The sequence below is a fragment of the Somniosus microcephalus genome, chromosome 25 (assembly GCF_052327205.1).
Source record: "Somniosus microcephalus isolate GS21.2 chromosome 25, FLI_Smic_1.0, whole genome shotgun sequence".
NCBI classification, from domain to species: Eukaryota; Metazoa; Chordata; class Chondrichthyes; order Squaliformes; family Somniosidae; genus Somniosus; species Somniosus microcephalus.
In genome coordinates this window covers 567,173-587,714 of record NC_141011.1, presented here as the reverse complement: position 1 = coordinate 587,714, position 20,542 = coordinate 567,173, and the positions used below count along the sequence as shown (strand labels likewise).

General features: G+C 48.1%; 1 pseudogene; it reads right to left on the bottom strand.

The window, feature by feature from the left end:
* Nucleotides 1-20,542, bottom strand: part of LOC147100474 (ribosomal protein S6 kinase alpha-5 pseudogene) — a 53,335-nt pseudogene that overhangs the window by 1,501 nt on the left and 31,292 nt on the right.

Here is a 20,542-nt window from a genome sequence, read left to right as displayed (position 1 = left end):
AGCGCGTGCGCATGGAACTTACGTTTTTTTTGCAGGTTTTCCCGGGAGGCTAAGTCTCCAGAAGTTAGACGTGTAAAAAGCAGTCGCAAGGCCTGCTTTTTACAATGTAAGTGGTGAATTAATTAAAATTAAAACATTTTTTCCACAGGTTTATTATTTTTAAATACTTTAAAGAAAGGTAAGTTTATTTTTAGCCCCGTTAAAAAGTGTAATAAATGTTTTCAAAAATTTAAATTATTGTTTAAAACAGTTATTTCATGTAATTTATAGTATATTTTAAAAATGTGACTTTTTAAAAAATTTATTTGAAGATTTAGTGATGTTTTGGGGCTTATAGTATTTGTAGGTTTGACAGGTCTTCCTGTCAAACTTATGAATGAAGCATTCCCTGCTCCGATTGGCTCCCCATGGCCCACGTGAATCCAGGGGACGCTTCGAACTAACTGCGCCCCTGGGATACACAAGCACTGTGCGCCGGCAGTTGGAGGAGGCCCAGGATCGGAAACCCACGAGGGCCCACAGCTCAACAGCCGGCGTGCTAGGTAAGTGCAGGTCGGAGGCTTGCACCCGCAGGAAGCCCCGACCCGAATTTCAGGATCAATGTCCCATCAAACGCTCCCAGGGCAGGGCCAGCATGAGATAGAGACAGTGTTAAGCTCCCTCGACACCGTCCCATCAAAAGCTCCCAGGTCAGGGCCAATTTCAGATAGAAACAGAGTTAATCTCCTTCGACACTCTCCCATCAAATGCTCCCAGGCACCAACAGCATGAGCTAGAGACAGAGTTAAGCTGCCTCGACACTGTCCCATCAAATGCTCCCAAGGGCACGACTAACCTGAGATAGACAGGGTTAAGCTCGCTCGACACTGTCCCATCAAACGCTCCTAGGGCAGGGCCAGCATGACGTAGAGACAGTGATAAGCTCCCTCGAAACAGTCCCATCCAACGCTCTCAGGACAGGGCCAGCATGTAATAGAGACAGTGTTGAGCTCCCTCAACACTGTTCCATCAACTGCTCCCAGGGCAGGTCCAGCATGAGATAGAGGCGGAGTTAAGCTCCCTCGACACTCTCCCATCAAACGCTCCCAGGGCAGGGCCAGCATGAGATAGAAACAGAGTTAAGCTCCCTCGATACTGTCCCATCAAATGCTCCATGGGCAGGGCCAGCAAGAGATAGAGACAGTGTAACGCTCCCTCGACACTGTCCCATCCAATGCTCCCAGGACATGGCCAAAATGTGATAGAGACAGTGTTAAGCTCCCTCAACATTGTCTCATGAAACGCTACCAGGCAGGAACAGCGTGAGATAGAGACAGAGATAAGCTCACTCGACACTCCCATCAAACGCTCCCAGGGCAGGGCCAGCTTCAGACGTGACAGAGATAAGCACCCTCGACCCTGTCCCATCAAACGCTCCCAGGGCAGGGCTAGCATGAGATAGAGACAGTGTTAAGCTCCTTTGACACTGTCCCATCTAAAGCTCCCAGGCACCAACAGCAAGAGATAGAGAGAGAGTTAAGCTGCCTCGACACAATCCCATCAAATCCTCCCAGGGCAGGGCCAGCATGTGACAGAGACAGAGTTAAGGTCCCTCGACTCTGTCCCATCAAACACTCTCAGGGCAAAGCCAGCATGAGATAGAGACAGAGTTAAGCTCCCTCGACACTGTCCCATCAAATGTTCCCAGGGCAGGACTAGCCTGAGATAGAGACAGAGTTAGGCTCCCTCGACACTGTCCCATCCAACGCTCCCAGGGCAGGGCCAGCATGTGATAGAAACAGTGTTATGCTCCCTCGAGACTGTCCCATCAACCGCTCCTAGGGCAGGGCCAGCATGAGATATTGACAGCTTCAAGCTCCCTCGACACTGTCCCATCAAACGCTCTCAGGGCAGGGCCAGCACGAGATAGAGACAGAGTTAAGCTCCCTCGACACTGTCCCATCAAACGCTCCCAGGGCAGGGCCAGCAATAGATAGGGACAGTGTAAAGCTCCCTCAACAATGTCCCATCCAATGCTCCCAGGACATGGCCAGAATGTGATAGAGACAGTGTTAAGCTCCCTTGACATTGTCTCATGAAACGCCGCCAGGCAGGAACAGCGTGAGATAGAGACAGAGTTAAGCTCCCTCGGCACTGTCCCATCAAACGCTCCCAGGACAGGGCCAGCATGTGATAGAGACAGTGTAAAGCTCCCTCGACACTGTCCCATCAAACGCTCCCAGGGCAGGGCCAGCACGAGATGGAGACAGAAGTAATCTCTCTCGAAAATGTCCCATCAACCGCTCCCAGGCACAAACAGCGTGAGATAGAGACAGAGTTAAGCTCCCTTGACACTGTCCTATCAAATACCACCAGGGCAGGGCCAGCATGAGGTAGAGACCGTGTTAAGCTCCCTCGAAACGGTCCCATCCAACGCTCTCAGGACAGGGCCTGCATGTGATAGAGACAGCGTCAAGCTCCCTCGATACTGTCCCATCAAACGCTCCCAGGCACCAACAGCATGAGATAGAGGCAATGTTAAGCTTCCTCAACACTGTCCCATCAACCGCTCCTAGGACAGGGCCAGCATGAGATAAGGACAGTGTAAAGCTCCCTCGACACTGTCCCATCCAATGCTCCCAGGATATGGTCAGAATGTGGTAGAGACAGTGTTAAGCTCCCTCGACATTGTCTCATGAAACGCCGTCAGGCAGGAACAGCGTGAGATAGAGACAGAGATAAGCTCCCTCGACACTGTCCCATCAAAAGCTCCCAGGGCAGGGCCAGCATGAGATAGAGACAGAGTTAAGCACCCTCGACACTGTCCCATCAAACGCTTCCAGGGCAGAGCCAGCATGAGATAGAGACAGTGTAACGCTCCCTCGACACCGTCCCATCAAACGCTCCCAGGGCAGGGCCAACTTCAGATTGAAACAGAGTTAATCTCCTTTGACACTGTCCCATCAAATGCTCCCAGGCACCAACAGCATGAGATAGAGACAGAGTTAAGCTCCCTCGACACTGTCCCATCCAATGCTCTCAGGACAGGGCCAGAATGTGAAAGAGACAGTGGTAAGCTCCCTCGACATTGTCTCATGAAATGCTGCAAAGGCAGGAACAGTGTGAGATAGAGACAGAGATAAGCTCACTCGATACTGTCCCATCAAATGCTCCCAGGGCACGGCCAGCTTCAGATGTGACAGAGATAAGCACCCTCAGCACAGTCCCATCAAATGCCCCCAGGGCAGGGCCAGCATGAGATAGAGACAGTGTTAAGCTCCTTCGACACTGTCCCATCAAACGCTCCCAGGCACCAACAGCAAGAGATACATAGATACATAGAAGATAGGAGCAGGAGTAGGCCATTCGGCCCTTCGTGCCTGCTCCGCCATTCGATGAGATCATGGCTGATCCTTTAATTCAGTATCCCGTCCCCGCCTTCTCTCCGTAACCCTTAACCCCTTTTGCCCGTAGAAATATATCTAATTCCCTCTTAAATATATTTAATGAGCTGGCGTACACTGCCCTCTGTGGCAATGAGTTCCACAGGTTCACCACTCTCTGAGTGAAGAAATTCCCCCTCATCTCTGTCCTAAATGGTTTAGCCCTTATCCTTAAATTATGTCCTCTAGTTCTGTTCTCACCCGCCAAGGGAAACATTCCTTCTGCATCCAGTCTGTCTAGACCTGTCAGAATTTTATACACTTCTATGAGGTCCCCTCTCAATCTTCTAAACTCCAGTGTGTACATCCCTAAACTACATAGTCTCTCCTCATAGGTCATTCCCGCCATTCCTGGTATCAGCCTGGTGAATCGCCGCTGCACCCCCTCCATGGCAAGAACATCCTTCCTCAGATGAGGCGACCAAAACTGTACACAGTACTCGAGGTGTGGTCTCACCAGTGCCCTGTACAGCTGCAGCAAGGTATCCCTGTTCCTGTATTCTAACCCTTTTGCTATGAAGGCCAGCATACCGTTTGCCTTCTTGACCGCCTGTTGCACCTGCATGCTCGCCTTCAGTGACTGGTGTACAAGAACACCCAGGTCTCTCTGTACTTCCCCCTCTCCCAATCTATTGCCATTTAAATAATAATTTGCCCTCCCGTTCCTGCACCCAAGGTGGATAACTTCGCACTTGTCCACATTATAGTGCATCTGCCATTTATCTGCCCAATCGCCCAGTCTGTCCAAATCGCTCTGGAGCTTCCTGGTCTCTTCCTCTGAGCCCACCCCCCCTCCTAGTTTAGTGTCGTCTGCAAATTTGGAAATGCTGCATCCGACTCCCTGATCCAGGTCATTAATGTAAATTGTGAACAGCTGGGGGCCCAGGACAGATCCCTGTGGTACCCCACTTGTTACTGCCTGCCATTCAGAAAATGAGCCGTTTATTCCAACTCTCTGTTTTCTATCTGACAGCCAGTTCCCTATCCACGCCAAAACTTTCCCCTTTATCCCATGAGCCTCAATTTTCCATGCTAATCTTTTATGTGGGACCTTATCGAAGGCCTTTTGGAAGTCCAGGTACACCACATCTACTGGCTCTCCCCCATCTATTCTACCAGTTACTCCCTCAAAAAATTCCAATAGATTAGTCAAGCACGATTTACCCTTTGTAAATCCATGTTGACTCTGTCCTATCCTGTCCCCATTTGCTAAGTGCTCCGCTATTTCATCCTTAATGATGGACTCCAGCATTTTGCCCACAACTGATGTAAGGCTTACAGGTCTGTAATTACCTGCTTTTTCCCTACCCCCCTTTTTGAATAGTGGGGTAACGTTAGCTACCCTCCAATCCATCGGCACTGTTCCCGAGTCTAATGAATTCTGAAAAATCATCCTTAGTGCATCCGCTATCTCTAGGGCCACCTCCTTCAGTACCCTAGGATGCATGTTATCAGGCCCTGGGGATTTGTCCACCTTCAATCCCTTTAGCTTCCTTAACACCATATCCTTAGAGATATTGATTTGCGTCAGTTCCTCCTTTGCCAATGTCCCTATTTTTCCCGATATCCCAGGGAGGTTTTTTGTGTCTTCCTTCGTAAAGACTGACCCAAAGTATGCATTTAGTTGATCTGCCATTTCCTTATTTCCCATTATATATTCCCCCGTATCTGACTGCAATGGACCAACTTTGGTTTTCACCAGTCTTTTCCTTTTGATATATTTATAAAAGCTTTTGGAGTTAGTTTTTATATTTTCCGCCAGCTTGTTTTCGTAAGCTATTTTGCCCCTCTTGATCATGCCCTTTGCCCTCCTTTGCTCTATCTTAAACTGTTCCCAATCTTCCGCTCTGGCGCTTTTTTTGGCTATTTTATACGCCCTATCTTTGGATTTTATGCTGTCTCTAATTTCCCCTGTTATCCACGGTTGAGTCACCTTTTTAGATTTCCTTTTATGCCAGATTGGTATAAACAATTTTTGCAATTTTGTCATTCTATCTTTAAATGTTTGCCATTGTTTATCTACCTCCAGTCCTCCCAGGAACGTTGTCCAATCAGACCTACTCAGTTCCCGTCTCATGGCATCATAATTCCCCTTGTTTAAATTCAGGACCTTAGTCTCTGAGTCAATTTCTTCGCTCTCCATTTCGAGTGAGAAATCGATCATGTTATGATCGCTCTGACCCAAGGGTCCCCGTACAACAAGATTACTGATTAGTCCCTTCTCATTGCACAGTACCCAGTCCAATATAGCCTGTTCCCGAGTTGGTTCCTCGACATATTGATCCAGATAACCATCCCTTAAACACTCAAGGAATTCCTCCTCCTCATTATTTTTACTGATTAGGCTAGTCCAATCTATATGTAAGTTAAAGTCACCTATGATGACAGCTGTGCTCTTATTGCACGCTTCTCTAATTTCCCTCGTGATGCCCTCCCTAACCTCTATTTTACTATTTGGAGGCCTATATACCACTCCTATTAATGTTTTTCGCCCCTCGCTATTTCTTAGCTCCACCCATATAGATTCTGTATTAACTGAGTTAATATCCTTCTTTTCAATTGCATTTATCCCCTCTTTTACTAGCAATGCTACCCCTCCTCCCTTTCTTTTTTGTCGATCCTTCCTAAATACTGAATACCCCTGTATGTTAAGCTCCCAGCCCTGCTCACCCTGCAACCATGTTTCCGTAATCCCAATTAGATCATAATTATTAACCTCTATTTCCACAGCTAATTCATCTACCTTGTTCCTGATGCTTCTCGCATTAAGGTATAAAACCCTCAGGCTTTTTTTATGCTCACATTTTTTATGAATTAGTTTGGCCCTTTGTTTTTTGTTCCTCACCCTTTTACCATTTATTTCTGTCTGCCTTTCACTTTCCTCTATTTCACTACATAGGTTTCTAGCCCCCTGCCAGAGACAGAGTTAAGGTTCCTCGACACTGGCCCATGTAAGGATTTTGCAATAATTTCAGAATTTTCCTACAGTTCCGAAGATTGATTTTTGATTAAAGAATACCTGGGTAATATACCTTTAAAATCCAGGGATCAAAATGACCGTCAGACCTTGTGGCAGAAGACAAAAAGGACCTGAAAAGGCAGCCTGTTGTGTCTGTGAAAAAGGGATAATCAAAGATGGCTGCCCGACCTCGTGTCAGGACTCAGACTGTGTGCATATAAAAAGGGAAGATCAAAGATGGCTGACTAAACTGCCAATCAAAAACAGAAACTGCTACAAAGTTTACACAAAGGATTAACCACTTGAGACTGCGGTTTCAGTTTGACCACAGGACAATGACTTTTGTTTACACTAACCTCCAAGGCTGTTTACTCAAGCAATTAAGGAAATAGACATGCTTTTTTCAAACAAAGACAGCTCTATTCAAACCCAGTATGATGAATGGGAATACATTCACAAACCCATCACGATAAATGGGTAATTCATCCAAAACCCATCACAGTTTAATGGGGAAATCGGATCCCTTTTGTTTAGCCCAGATGCATCTGGATTTGGATGGGAAGGTTTCGGCCCCAAATGGGGTATGAGATAGCTTCTCAGGAAGTGATCTCTCTCTCTGCCGCCTCGCCTCCTTGCTCTGCCTACAGAAGAACAGCTCAGAAGCCTGCCTAAAGGAGTGGAATACCAGCAGTTTACTTTTAAATACTGGGGTGTTCGCTACTTCGGGGCAGTGAAGATCATAGACCACAGGGGGCACGGAGCAGGCGTTTTCATTGGTGAGCATACCTTTTCTGGCCCATTACAAGGCAACTTAGAATAGGGGTGGGAATTAAGGGGAATTTTGTTAGAACTGTAACTTTAGTCAAATTTTTCCTCGTTGTGTCTGTTTTTCTCCTCCCCTATTTAAGTAACAGTGTTGCACTAGCAGAAAAGTGCTGTAGTGAACCCTAAGAGTTCTGTATTGAAAGTGCTATTAAAGGGGTGTTGCACTAAGCAGTGAAGTGCTGTAGTGAACACTAAGAGTTCTGCATTAAAAGTGCTATTTAAGTAACAGTGTTGCACTAGCAGAGAAGTGCTGTAGTGAACACTAATAGTTCTGTATTGAAAGTGCTATTAAAAAGAGTGTTGCACTAAGCTGAAAAGGTGCTTCAGTGGACACTAAGTAGCTGTATTTAGAAAGTGCTGTATCTAAGTAACAGTGTTGTACTAAGAAGTAAAGTGCTGCATTTAAGCAACAGTGTTCTATTAAGTAAACGAGTGCTTTTGTGGGCAAGAAGTGTACTGTGTTAAGTGAAGTGCTGTATTTCAGCATAAGTGTGCTGTATCGTTTATTTTCAATTTGTTTCCTTCTTTTTGTTTCAATAAATGCTGGTCTGTTTTGCACCCAACCACGAGTCTCGGTGTTTTTCTGTCTACATCGCTACCGAATAAGTCCGGCGGTCGGAATCAGGAATAGGGGAGCGCTTCAAAACCGCACGGCGGTCCCTGGAGCAGCTCAGAGGCTTCTGACTGGCCAGAGACAATAACCCCAACCCCGCTATTAATTCCTACAAAATGGCAACCGTGGCAGGACCGTCGGCAACGGTGTGCGATGTAGCAGACGGTGGTTTGAGTCTGGAGAGAGCAGCAGTTATTGGGTTTCTTTTTATCCCACTGGTTTGTTTGTGGTTAGGTTCCCGTAGGCTTGGGGAGGTTACCCGCAGGCTTAGGGAAGCCAGAGCAGAGAGTTGGGACAGGGAAAGGGAGGTTGAAGAATACCAGGCCAAGGTAGAGCGCCTAGTGGTCCAGTTTAGTGAGGGCAAAAGCCACACGAGGCACGAGTCAGAGTACCTGAAGTACCTAGTTGCAGAGGCCAAAAACAATGAGATGAGGGTGTGGGAGGAGAACGCTCGCCTCATGCAAGAAATAAAAGAGCAGGAGGAAAAGGTTAGGGAGGTAAAGGCAGCATATAAGCTGGCCTGTGAGCAAAGGTTTGAGGAAGCAGATCATGGCCCCTGTAGAGCAGAGATAGAAAGCCTGAATATGGCTTTAAAAAGAGCAAAAGGGATGATATGTCTGATCATCCCGAAGGCAGGTCAGCTGGATTTTACTGGCAACCTAAGTAAAACCATCCCACAGACAACACCCAGGGAAAGGTTAGTCAGGGGATCAGAGGTCCCATGACTGCCACCCAGAGCTCCGAGCTTTCAGGAGCTCTGGCAGCAAAGGGGGATGGAGGATGAGGTGGTAGAGGAAGCACAGCAGGCCCCGCTAGATAGGCCGGGACCAGGACCAGTGTACCCCCTCCGACAACGGAGGTATGGTCTGCCCGTTGATGACGAGGACCCAGGGGCCAGCTCAGGGACATGGTTAGCCACATCCCCAAGCTCACTAAAAAGGGAGACCCCTCTCTGCACTTCAGGGAGATAGAGCAAGCAGCTTGTGTAAATGACGGCGATGATGCAGAACAAGCAAAAATGCTGCTGTTTTCCCTGGCAGGTGATCTCCTCCAGGCCCTATCTGGCGAGTGCAAAAGAGGGCAGAGGGATTATGAGGGTCTCAAGAATGAGGTATTAGAGGCCATGGGACTCAATGATGGTAGCCCGTTCGCTCGGGTGGAAAGAACGGTGCAGCTCCCAGGGGAGTCCCCGCAGGCATTCGCAGACAGGCTGTGGCCAGTCTACCGGAGCGCATGCCCGGGAATGCCAGGGTGGGCAGCACTGGACCCAGTCCAATTGACTCACTGGCTCCGGTGCCTCATGACAAACCGCCTACCCCAGATCCAAGCACAGGTCGTGGCTTGGTTTGACCCCCAAAACCCCCAGACCACCGAAGAAGCGGTGATCCGCCGGCTCACAGTAGCCTTCAGGAACATGAGGGGTATCGAGGCTCCCTAACCCAAGGGAAGAGTCCATGAGGTTAAACCTGGAAGCCAGAGTAAGAAAGAATGGCACCAGGAGGGGAACCGGCCCTCTCAGGCTAGGTTAAATTGCTACGGGTACGGGAAAGACGGTCACTGGAGAAAAGACTGTAAAAATCCCTGGAAGGACAAGGGAAACGATCCCACAGCCCCAGCCCAAAAGGCAGGGCCAGACCTCCCTCTCGCAGCAATTAAATCATTTTTACAGTCCCCACAGTCTCTTCTGACTGGTCAGGGGAGAGTAGCAGCCACCACCGGTGCTTTGACCCCGTCTGCCCCACCCCTCTCCCAGCAATGACTAGAGCCAGCGCAGCCTATTGACCTGTGTCCCCGCGAAAATGCTGAGGGGAGCAGGCCCTATGTTGAGATGGGGGTGAAGATGGTGCATGGTGGTCCACTCGGAAGACCTGACCAATTCACCCCGGTCTAACCAGGTCCCATTTAACTTAATGGGACCCACAGGGAAACAGGCAGCTGGGAGTGAACCTGAGGACAGAAATCCCCAGCCCGCAGCGGGCACAAGCTCACAGGCTGCACAGGCAGGTGCTGTGGCTTGTGTTAGGGGAGGAGCCATTCATGACCAGTGCGAGCTGTTTAAACGGGGGAACAGGGAAGGAGAGTTCTGGGACCCCTGTAGAGCAGGTCCGGTAGCAGTAATCCAGGATAAGGAAGGCACACAGGGGATAGTTTTGGCCCCGGACCAAAAGCAGGTCCAAGCCCCAGACTCCACCTTTGAGGCCGCCCTGGTAAGAGAAATAGATTTTGAACAGGATTACTGGCAGGCAGCCAGTTATATCAAACAATGCAGTTTGTTTAAGCAAGGGGCAGGGAAGCAGACAGCTGGGATTGTACCTGAGATTAGAAATCCCCAGCCTGCAGCGCGTATGCACACACAGACTGCTCACGCAGGCGCAGTCGCGTGTATGAGAGGAGAAGCTCCCCAGCACTTGGCCTGAGCGATTCCCCCTCTCCTGTGGGACCCCGGGGGGGGAGCCTGAACCAGGTTTTAGACCTGAAGGGGAAGGCTCTCAGCCACCGGCAGCCAGTGGCAAGGGATTGCCTGTCCTCAGCCCAGGTTTGGGAAGGGAGGGACCTGAAGGAGTAGGTCCCCAGCCAGCAGGGAGTGTGACCCGAGCTAAGGGTCTGCTCACCAGGGTAGCCCCACCGGCGGCACTCCCTAGGAGATCTCTTCGGGTACCCCAGCCCAGGAAAGTATGGTCACCCACTTTCCAGTGGAATAGGGTGGCCTCCCGAGTCAGGGAGAAGCCAAAAGGCGGAAGTCCCCAACGAGCAGCCATAAGCTGCGAGGGACTAGAAGGTGGAATCATTCCAGCCATGCCACAGGGAGAAGCCTGTGGCAGCCCAACCAGGGATTAGGCTGATGTATATAGTTTAAGTAGCGTACTTCCAAGTAATGTGTATAGAGGGATTAAGGTAGAACGTGTTAATTTTAATTTTTTGTATTGCAATTCAGTAGTGGTATTATTAGTGTATAAGTTTTAAGTATGGTACCGTTCCGGAATTGTATTGTGAATCAAGGTCACAGGACCTGGTTATACCCGCCCCCCCCCCCCCCCAAGCCAGGGGACCTGGCGAGATTTTTTTTGTCTTTTTCAGAGTTCCGGAAGGCACAGAGGACCAACGTGTCGATGAGTGCTCGAGGAAGGAGCACTCCCAGCCCGCGAAGGAAGGGGTCTGCAGGAGACAGATGCTCACAACATTTAAACTGTTACTGGCAATTCAATTTAAGATTAAGAATTTACAAAATGTCTTGTTAATTATTTTACTGCTTGTTTGGAGTTAAGGGAACAAATTGCATATGCCTAGGAATTGTTGTGCTTGCAGATGGTGAAAATTTAAAATACATGTATGGCTGAAGAATAGTGCCATTTAATAAAGTGCCAGGCAATTGCATTGTAATAAAAAAAAAAGGGGGGAAGCTCATTGTCTTCCATGTGTATTTTAGCAGATATGTTGGCTGGGTGACAATCCCATTAAAGATGTTGTATCATGTTAAAATTATGTTACAAGTGGTGCAGGGGCGTCGGACCCCCTCCATGCTTGAATTATTGTAAATACGAGTGGTGCAGGGGCATTGGTTATTTAATTAATCTTGTTTTCTGTCGATAGATGCCTACTGGGTACTGCGATTCCCTCTGGGCAGGGGAGATGGAGGTGTCAGGGGATTGAAGATAGATGTAGATAAGAATAAGGGAAGGTTGTTTGTGGGGGGACAGAAATTATTGCTTACCTTTGGCCAGGATACTACAAGCAAGTTTTAGTATCCGATGGGGGACTGTAAGGATTTTGCAATAATTTTGAAATTTCCTACAGTTCCGAGGATTGATTTTTGATTAAAGAATACCTGGGTAATATACCTTTAAAATCCAGGGATCAAAATGGCCGTCAGACCTCGTGGCAGAAGACAAAAAGGCCTGATGTGTCTGTGAAAAAGGGGTATTCAAAGATGGTTGCCCGACCTCGTGGCAGAACACAGACTGTGTGCATATAAAAAGGGAAGATCAAAGATGGCTGACTAAACTGCCAATCAAAGGCAGTTCAGGGAGTTTCCCTCCCTGCAGAGACAATTGATGTTTGTTTACAGAAACTGCTACAATATTTACACAAAGGATTAACCACTTGAGACTGCAGTTTCAGTTTGACCACAGGACAATTACTTTTGTTTACACTAACCTCCAAGGCTGTTTACTCAAGCAATTAAGGAAATAGACATGCTTTTTTTCAAACCAAGACAGCTCTATTCAAACTCAGTATGATGAATGGGAATACATTCACAAACCCATCACGATAAATGGGTAATTCATCCAAAACCCATCACAGTTTAATGGGGACATCGGATCCCTTTTGTTTAGCCCAGATGCATCTGGATTTGGGCGGGAAGGTTTCGGCCCCAAATGGGGTATAAGAGAGCTTCTCAGGAAGTGATCTCTCTCTCTGCCGCCTCGCCTCCGTTCTCTGCCAACAGAAGAACAGCTCAGAAGCCTGCCTAAAGGAGTGGAATACCAGCAGTTTACTTTTAAATACTTGGGTGCTCTCTACTTCGGGGCAGTGAAGATCATAGACTGCAGGGGACACGGAGCAGGCGTTTTCATTGGTGAGCATACCTTTTCTGGCCCATTACAAGGCAACTTAGAATAGGTATAGGGGTGGGAATTAAGGGGAATTTTGTTAGAGCTGTAATTTTAGTCAAATTTTCCCCCGTTCTGTCCATTTTTCTCCTCCCCTATTTAAGTAACAGTGTTGCACTAGCAGAAAACTGCTGTACTGAATACTAAGAGTTCTGTACTGAAAGTGCTATTAAAGGGGTGTTGCACTAAGCAGTGAAGTGCTGTAGTGAACACTAAGAGTTCTGTATTAAAAAAGTTATTTAAGTAACAGTGTTGCACTAGCAGAGAAGTGCTGTAGTGAACACTAAGAGTTCTGTATTAAAAGTGTTATTTAAGTAACAGTGTTGTACTAGCAGAGAAGTGCTGTAGTGAACACTAAGAGTTCTGTATTAAAAGTGTTATTAAAAGGGTGTTGCACTAAGCAGAAAAGGTGCTTCAGTGGACACTAAGTAGCTGTATTTAGAAAGTGCTGTATCTAAGTAACAGTGTTGTACTAAGAAGTAAAGTGCTGCATTTAAGGAACTGTGTTCTATTAAGTAAACGAGTGCTTTAGTGGACAAGAAGTGTACTGTGTTAAGTGAAGTGCTTTATTTCAGCATAAGTGTGCTGTATCATTTATTTTCAATTTGTTTCCTTCTTTTTGTTTCAATAAATGCTGGTCTGTTTTGCACCCAACCACAAGTCTCGGTGTTTTTCTGTCTACATCGCTACCGAATAAGTCCGGCGGTCAGAACCAGGAATAGGGGAGCACTTTGAAACCACACAGGGGTCCCTGGAGCAGCTCAGAGGCATCTGACTGGCCAGAGACAATAACCCCAACCCCGCTATTAATTCCTACACCCATCAATTCCTCCCAGGGCAGGGCCTTCATTAGCCGAGGCATAGAATATAAGAGCAGGGAGGTTATGATGGAGCTGTACAAAATGCTGGTGAGGCCACAGCTGGAGTACTGTGTGCAGTTCTGGTCGCCTCACTATAGGAAGGATGTGATTGCTTTGGAGAGGGTGCAGAGAAGATTCACCAGGATGTTACCTGGGATGGAGCGCCTCAGCTATGAAGAAAGACTAAACAGGCTGGGGTTGTTTTCCTTGGAGCAAAGAAGGCTGAGGGGGGACCTGATTGAGGTGTACAAAATGATGAGGGGCATAGATAGGGTAGATAAAGAGGAACTTTTCCCCTTAGTAGGGGGGTCAATAACAAGGGGGCATAGATTCAAGGTAAGGGGCAGGAGGTTTAGAGGGGATTTGAGGAGGAACTTTTTCACCCAGAGGGTGGTTGGAATCTGGAACTCACTGCCTGAAAGGGTGGTAGAGGCAGGAACCCTCATAACATTCAAGAAGCATTTGGATGAGCACTTGAAATGCCATTGCATACAAGGCTATGGAACAAATGCTGGAAAATGGGATTAGACTGGACAGGGATTGATGGTCAGCGCAGACACGATTGGCGGAAGGGCCTCTATCTGTGCTGTATAACTCTACGACTCTATGACTCTATGACAGAGACATAGTTAAGGTCCCTCGACTCTGTCCCATCAAACACTCTCAGGGCAAAGCCAGCATTAGATAGAGACAGAGTTAAGCTCCCTCGACGCTGTCCCATCAAACATTCCCAGTGCAGGGTCAGCATGAGATAGAGACAGTGTTATGCTCCCTTGACACTGTCCCATCAACCGCTCCCAGGGCAGGGCCAACATGAGATAGGGACAGCGTCAAGCTCCCTTGACACCGTCCCATCAACCGCTCCCAGGGCAGGGCCAGCATGAGATAGAGACAGTGTAAATTTCCCTCAACACTGTCCCATCAAATGCTCCCAGGACATTACCAGTATGTGATAGAGAGCGTGTTAAGCTCCCTTGACATTTTCCCATCCATCGCTCCCAGGCACGAACAGCGTGAGATAGAGACAGAGTTAAGCTCTCTCGACACTGTCCCATCAATTGTTCCCAGGGCAGGGCCAGCATGAGATAGAGACAGAGTTAAGCTCCCTCGACACTGTCCCATCAAACGCTCCCAGGGCAGAGCCAGCATGGGATAGAGACAGAGTCAAGCTCCCTCGACAATGTCCCATCAACAGCTCCCAGGGCAGGGCCAGCATGAGATAGAGACAGAGATAAGCTCCCTTGACACTGTGCCATCAAACGCTCCCAGGGCAGGGCCAGCATGAGATAGAGACAGAGTTAAGCTCCCTCGACACTGTCCCATCAAATGCTCCCAGGCACGAACAGCGTGAGCTAGAGACAGAGTTACGCTCACTCGACACTGTCCCATCAAATGTTCCCAGGGCAGGGCCAGCTTCAGATGTGACAGAGTTAACCACCCTCGACACTGTCCCATCAAATGCTCCCAGGGCACGATCAGCACAAGATAGAGACAGAGTTAAGGTCCCTCAACACTGCCTCATCAAACGCTCCCAGGGCAGGGCCAGCATGAGATAGAGACAGTGTAATTTTCCCTCGACACTGTCCCATCAAAAGCTCCAAGGGCAGAGCCAGCATGTGACAGAGACTGAGTTAAGCTCCCTCGACACTGTCCATTCAAACGCTCCCAGGGCAGGGCCAGCACGAGATAGAGACAGAGTTAAGCAGTCTCGACACTGTCCTGTCAGACGCTCCCAGGGCAGGGCCAGCTTCAGATGTGACAGAGATAAGCACCCTCAGCACATTCCCATCAAATGCCCCCAGGGCAGGGCCAGCATGAGATAGAGACAGTGTTAAGCTCCTTCGACACTGTCCCATCAAACGCTCCCAGGCACCAACAGCAAGAGATAGAGACAGAGTTAATGTTCCTCGACACTGGCCCATGTAAGGATTTTGCAATAATTTCAGAATTTTCCTACAGTTCCAAAGATTGATTTTTGATTAAAGAATACCTGGGTAATATACCTTTAAAATCCAGGGATCAAAATGGCCATCAGACCTCGTGGCAGAAGACAAAAAGGACTTGAAAAGGTAGCCTGTTGTGTCTGTGAAAAAGGGATAATCAAAGATGGCTGCCCGACCTCGTGGCAGGACACAGACTGTGTGCATATAAAAAGGGAAGATCAAAGATGGCTGACTAAACTGCCAATCAAAGGTAGTTCAGGGAGTTTCCCTCCCTGCAGAGACAATCGATGTTTGTTTACAGAAACTGCTACAATGTTTACACAAAGGATTAACCACTTGAGACTGCGGTTTCAGTTTGACCACAGGACAATGACTTTTGTTTACACTAACCTCCAAGGCTGTTTTCTCAAGCAATTAAGGAAATAGACATGCTTTTTTTCAAACCAAGAGAGCTCTATTCAAACCCAGTATGATGAATGGGAATACATTCACAAACCCATCATGATAAATGGGTAATTCATCCAAAAGCCATCACAGTTTAATGGGGACATCGGATCCCTTTTGTTTAGCCCAGATGCATCTGGATTCTGGCAGGAGGGTTTCGGCCCCAAATGGGGTATAAGAGAACTTCTCAGGAAGTGATCTCTCTCTCTGCCGCCTCGCCTCCATGCTCTGCCTACAGAAGAACAGCTCAGAAGCCTGCCTAAAGGAATGGAATACCAGCAGTTTACTTTTAAATACTGGGGTGTTCTCTACTTCGGGGCAGTGAAGATCATAGACTGCAGGGGACACGGAGCAGGCATTTTCATTGGTGAGCATACCTTTTCTGGCCCATTACAAGGCAATTTAGAATAGGTATAGGGGTGGGAATTAAGGGGAATTTTGTTAGAACTGTAATTTTAGTCAAATTTTCCCTCGTTGTGTCCATTTTGCTCCTCCCCTATTTAAGTAACAGTGTTGCACTAGCAGAAAAGTGCTGTAGTGAACACTAAGAGTTCTGTATTGAAAGTGCTATTAAAGGGATGTTGCACTAAGCAGTGAAGTGTTGTAGCGAACACTAAGAGTTCTGTATTAAAAATGTTATCTAAGTAACAGTGTTGCACTAGCAGAGAAGTGCTGTAGTGAACACTAAGAGTTCTGTATTAAAAGTGTTATGTAAGTAACAGTGTTGTACTAGCAGAGAAGTGCTGTAGTGAACACTAAGAGTTCTGTATTAAAAGTGTTATTTAAGTAACAGTGTTGCACTAGCAGAGAAGTGCTGTAGTGAACACTAAGAGTTCTGTATTAAAAGTGTTATTTAAGTAACAGTGTTGTACTAGCAGAGAAGTGCTGTAGTGAACACTAATAGTTCTGTATTGAAAGTGCTATTAAAAGGGTGTTGCACTAAGCTGAAAAGGTGCTTCAGTGGACACTAAGTAGCTGTATTTAAAAAGTGCTGTATCTAAGTAACAGTGTTGTACTAAGAAGTAAAGTGCTGCATTTAAGCAACAGTGTTCTATTAAGTAAACGAGTGCTTTAGTGGACAAGAAGAGTACTGTGTTAAGTGAAGTGCTGTATTTCAGCATAAGTGTGCTGTATCGTTCATTTTCAATTTGTTTCCTTCTTTTTGTTTCAATAAATGCTGGTCTGTTTTGCACCCAACCACGAGTCTCGGTGTTTTTCTGTTTACATCGCTACCGAATAAGTCCGGTGGTCAGAACCAGGAATAGCGGAGCGCTTTGAAACCGCACGGGGGTCCCTGGAGCAGCTCAGAGGCTTCTGACTGGCCAGAGACAATAACCCCAACCCCGCTATTAATTCCTACACCCATCAATTGTAACATAGTGGTTAGCCCTGTTGCCTCACAGCACCAGGGACCCGGGTTCAAATCTGGCCTCGGGCGACTGTCTGTGTGGAGTTTGCACATTCTCCCTGTGTCTGCGTGGGTTTCCTCCGGGTGCTCCGGTTTCCTCCCACAGTCCAAAGATGTGCAGGTTAGGTTGATTTGGCTATGATAAATTGACCCTTAGTGTTAGGGGATTAAATTCGTGGGGTTACAGGGATAGGGTGGGATATGTGTCGGTGCAGGCTCGATGGGCCGAAATGGCCTCTATCTGCACTGTAGATTCTGTGATTCTGTGAATTCCTCCCAGGGCAGGGCCAGCATGTGATAGAGACAGAGTTAAGCTCCCTCGACACTGTCCCATCAAACATTCCCAGTGCAGGGTCAGCATGAGATAGAGACAGTGTTATGCTCCCTTGACACTGTCCCATCAACCACCCCCAGGGCAGGGCCAGCATGAGATAGGGACAGCGTCAAGCTCCCTCAACACTGTCCCATCAAATGCTCGAAGGGCAGGACCAGAGTGAGATAGAGACAGTGTAAATTTCCCTCAACACTGTCCCATCAAATGCTCCCAGGACATTACCAGTATGTGATAGAGAGAGTGTTAAGCTCCCTTGACATTTTCGCATCCATCGCTCCCAGGCACGAACAGCGTGAGAAAGAGACAGAGTTAAGCTCTCTCGACACTGTCCCATCAATTGTTCCCAGGGCAGGGCCAGCACGAGATAGAGACAGAGTTAAGCTCCCTCGACACTGTCCCATCAAACGCTCCCAGGGCAGAGCCAGCATGGGATAGAGACAGAGTCAAGCTCCCTCGACAATGTCCCATCAAACGCTCCCAGGCACCAACAGCGTGAGATAGAGACAGAGTTAAGCTCCCTTGACACTGTCCCATGAAAAGCCCCCAGGGCAGGGCCAGCATGAGGTAGAGGCAATGTTATGCTCCCTCGAAACGGTCCCATCCAACGCTCCCAGGACAGGGCCAGCATGAGATAGAGACAGAGATAAGCTCACTCGCCACTGTTCCATCAAACGCTCCCATTGCAGGGCCAGCTTCAGATGTGACAGAGTTAAGCACCCTAGAAAAAATCCCATCAAACGCTCCCAGGGCACGAATACCACGAGATAGAGACAGAGTTAAGCACCCTTTTGTCCCATCAAAAGCTCCCAGGGAAGGGCCAGCATGAGATAGAGACAGTGTTAAGCTCGCTCGACACTATCCCATCAAACGCTCCCAGGCACGAACAGCGTGAAATAGAAACAGAGTTAAGCTCTCTCAACACTGTCCCTTCAAACGCTCCTAGGGCAGGGCCAGCTTCAGATAGAGACAGAGTTAATCTCCCTCGACGCTGTCCCATCAAACGCTCCCAGAGCAGGGCCAGCATGTGATAGAGACACTGTTAAGCTCCCTCGACACTGTCCCATCAAACGCACCCAGGGCAGGGCCAGCATGAGATAGAGACAGCATCAAGCTCCCTCGACACTGTCCCATCAAACGCTCCCAGGGCAGGGCCAGCATGAGACAGAGACCGTGTTCAGCTCCCTCAACACTGTCCCATCAAATGCTCCCAGGGCAGGGCCAGCATGTGATAGAGACAGCGTTAAGCTCCCTCGACATATTCCCATCAAACGCTCCCAGGCACGAACAGCGTGAGCTAGAGACAGAGTTACGCTCACTCGACACTGTCCCATCAAATGTTCCCAGGGCAGGGCCAGCTTCAGATGTGACAGAGTTAACCACCCTCGACACTGTCCCATCAAATGCTCCCAGGGCACGATCAGCACAAGATAGAGACAGAGTTAAGGTCCCTCGACACTGCCTCATCAAACGCTCCCAGGGCAGGGCCAGCATGAGATAGAGACAGTGTAATTTTCCCTCGACACTGTCCCATCAAAAGCTCCAAGGGCAGAGCCAGCATGTGACAGAGGCTGAGTTAAGCTCCCTCGACACTGTCCCATCAGACGCTCCCAGGGCAGGGCCAGCATGAAATAGAGATAGTTTTAAGCTCCCTCAATATTGTCTCATGAAACGCTGCCAGCAGGAAAAGCATGAGATAGAGACCGTGTTAAGCTCCATCGACACTGTCCCATCAAACGCTCCCAGGGCAGGGCCAACTTCAGTTAGAGACAGAGATAAGCTCCCTCGACACTGTCCCATCAAACGCTCCCAGGGCAGTGCCAGCTTCAGATAGAGACAGTGTTAATCTCCTTCGACACTGTCCCATGAAACGCTCCCAGGCACGAACAGCATGAGATAGAGACAGAGTTAAGCGATATAGAGATACATCACTAGTGATATAGAGATTCATCACTAGCGATATAGAGATACCTCACTAGCGATATAGAGATACCACACTAGCGATATAGAGATACCTCACTAGCGATATAAAGATACCTCACTGATGATATAGAGATACCTCACTAACAGTATAGATATAACTCAGTAATGATATAGAGATACCACACAAGTGATATAGAGATATCGCGATATAGAGATACCTCACTAGCGATATAGAGATACCTCACTAGCGATATAGAGATACCACACTAGCGATATAGAGATCAGCGGAAGCGGCGGCAGACCTGAGTGGAGCGAGGTGGCGGCGGTGATATCAAGAGGCGAGGAGCAGGTCGGTTTACCAATCTCCGAGCTCAGAGGGAGGGAGAGAGAGAGGTAAAAAGTAATCGAAGTGTGACATCACCAGAAAGCTGGTAAGTGATTGGTTGGTGAGCATTTCTCTCTTTCTCCTTTTTTCCAAACTTAAATTTTGTGATTTATAGTTTATAGGGTGTCTGTGGTGTAGTGGGGACTGCTGGTAAACCTGGGCCCTTAAGTATATCATTTAATTGTAGTGTAATTGGTGGGATTGATTTGATTTAATTTAATTTGAATTAATTAAAGGGTAAGTCATGGCAGGAGAGCTCGGCCCTGTGGTGTGCTCCTCTTGCGCTATGTGGGAAATCAGGGACACTTCCTGTGTCCCTGACGACCATGTGTGCGGGAAGTGTATCCAACTACAGCTACTGACAGACCACATTGCGGCGCTGGAGCTGCGAGTGGATACATACTGGAGCATTCACGATGCTGAGGAGGTCGTGGATAACACATTTAGGGATTTGGTCACACCGCAGGTAAAGGCTGCACAGGCAGGAAGAGAATGGGTGACCACCAGGCAGAGTAGTAGGCGCAGACAGATAGTGCAGGGGTCCCCTGTGGCTGTCCCCCTCTCAAACAGATATACCGCTTTGGATATTGGTGAGCGAGATGGCTTATCAGAGGAAGGCAGCAGCAGCCAACTTCCTAGCACTGTGGGTGGTTCTGCTGCACAGGACGGGAGAAAAAAAATTGGGAGATTGGGAGAGCTATAGTAATAGCGGATTCTATTGTAAGGGGAATAGATAGGCGTTTCTGCGGCTGCAAATGTGACTCCAGGATGGTATGTTGCCTCCCTGGTGCAAGGGTCAAGGATGTCTCAGAACGGCTG